Here is a 2,624-nt window from a genome sequence, read left to right on the forward strand (position 1 = left end):
AGAGCAGATCCAGCTTTGGATGGAAAATCAAGGAAGTTTTTAATTGAACTATTTATCATAGCTGTAAAGCTTTCAACACATGTCCAGTTCTATAATCCTGGATGATTACAATTAAAACATTTAAGATAAGTTTAAATAACTTTGTATGCATGTCTAGCCTAAGCAAGGCTAACAACACTCCTCTGTTGGCCAGCCGGATGGCCACACCAGATAAGCCCTAGATTTGTACTCCCCGAGCCAGAAGCCTTGGCCGGCGTTACACGCTTGAACTCAAGTTCTAAATGTACTTGGAAGAGATCAGAGTGAGCCAGGCTGCACAAAGACATCTGTAATGTAGATGAAAGAGGCCAAACTTCCAGTGCCCTGACAGGGTTGCAGGCGAAAGACGACAGGTCACACCCTGGTGACAACAATGTTGCTTGTCCAGGCTTTGGATCCATCTCCGTCTTCCTGAGGAACGTTGTCTCCACCCGTCTCATAAGCGGATGTGCCACCAGGATGTCAGAGTGATAAATAGGTCTGGTATCGTGCCTGAAGAAGCTGTCTGTCTGTGTTTTTTGCAAGCAGAGCCCGTCAGATTGAGCTCTGAAGCCAAACAGGCTTGTAGCTACTTGTACAGCAAACATTATATAGGCATATGAAATCATTTTTTAAATCTTGTACAGTCAATTATTTGATCAGATATGAATTGTTTGTTGTATATTATTTGCCAGTGATCAACAAAAGTATGTTTTCTATGAGAAACAGCTAAATATGAACTTGTTGCAAATGTCAGTCATTTTATTCTTAAATCAGCATTATACCAACCCATGTCTCATGGCATTTCGTGTTATAGTCACGACATTTAATCTATTGATTCGTGTTCATCAACACGATTTTCCCCTTTTTTTCGTGTCACACAGAACGATTTTAATGTATTTCTATTGGTAGTGTGTTTTGTGCCTGCAACACCTCTTTTTGTCCGGTCGGGTCTTGGAAGACCGGAAGCTGTGTGGTTAATAAAAATATGTTCTTTATATATACAGTATGGTCATTTTAAATCGTATAATGTCGGATTTTTTTTGCTGTCAGTGAGGAAAATAAATGGGGCTCAGAACCTCAGAATACTGAAATCTGTATTTTTTTAAATATTTCTTTCCTTCTAATTTGTTAATATTTTCTAAATAATACACTGTTATTTACTCAACAATAACACACAATTATCCTTGTTTTTATTTATTTGTTTGATTCCATAATGTCAGGCTTTTTTGGTGTCCGTCAGGAACTGAATTTCAAAATAAAATAAGCGGAAACAGATACACAGCCACTGAACTGATTACCCAAGGTCCTCAGCTATGGTTTAAGCTCTGTGATTGGATTGTTTAGCCGCAATGCTCTTTGGGATATAGTGTTTATGCGATATGAAATCCGAAAATAAATATAAATAAATAAATAAAATAATACTTTATTCCGAGTGTGCTTGCTTTTCTCTTTGAAAGTCATCACATACATGCATTGTATGATTGCACAATGATTTTGGTTTCAGTTGTGTGTGTGTGAGCAGGCTCGGATTGGCCATCAGGAGATTCTGCCGTTGGTGGACTGCTGCCTTCGGTGGGCCGCTGGCTCTGGCATAGGTGGGCCACAGCACCGCTGCGCCGGTACCGCCGCCACAGCGGTACCGCCGTCGCAGCGGTGCTGTGAAATTCCATCGCCGTTGCGAGTCTCCGGCTGTAACAGTACACTACCGCCCGCGAGGACCCAGGTTCGATTCCGGCCTGAGGTCCAAAAAATGCATTTTAAAAAATAATAATAATCTCCCGTTCATCGGTCCATTCGCGACCCACCTATCACATCTCTCACCAGTGGGGCGCACCCCACACTTTGAGAAACGCTGTACTAAACACACTTTTGGGTGCATTTTTTTCCTTTTCCGTTTTCCAAAGAGAAGAATATCTACACTGTCATTTAAATACTGCATGGTTTTGCTTTTAAAGGGTTAGTATGATTTTTTTAAGATGCTAGGTATTTTTTGCTGTGACGATTCTCTCTGACCTATTACATGTCTGCAATCAGGGCCGTGGGAAGTAGGGGTGCTGAGGGTACTGCAGCACCCCCTGGTGGAGGACAGGGGATCTGCACTTCCACAAGATATAATACAAATATAATACAAAAAAAACGAATTTTCAGCCTTGATGTAACAACATTCATAATTAAGTAAAGATAACACCCTTTTCACCGCGGTTACATTTTCCATTTGCCCCGTACGATGGGCGCTGTAGTGATGAAAGTGGGGATGTTGGCTTATCAGGCGCCCGCAGCTCACAGCCAAAGTGAGAGAGATAGAGAGAGGGGGTGCACCGGTACCGGCGGGGATTGTTTTTAGCTTCTGCTGCGCTAATGGATATAAGAAGCTGTTTCTACAATAATGTGGAGGGACAACAAATTTGTTAATAACAAACCAAATGACACGATATCATATGTAACGCTTACTTAAGTTCGATAAACGATAAATAAGGATTATTACGTATTTCCGACGATGCGAACCCGTTTATAAACAAAATGTATAAACGACTAGTTTGCAAAGAACCTCTGAGTGACGTCTATTGAAATGGAGTGACGTCGGAGAGTCAGACCTGTCCTGT

Source organism: Notothenia coriiceps, unplaced genomic scaffold (genome assembly GCF_000735185.1).
Source record: "Notothenia coriiceps isolate Sejong01 unplaced genomic scaffold, NC01 NC01_scaffold00021533, whole genome shotgun sequence".
NCBI lineage: Eukaryota > Metazoa > Chordata > Actinopteri > Perciformes > Nototheniidae > Notothenia > Notothenia coriiceps.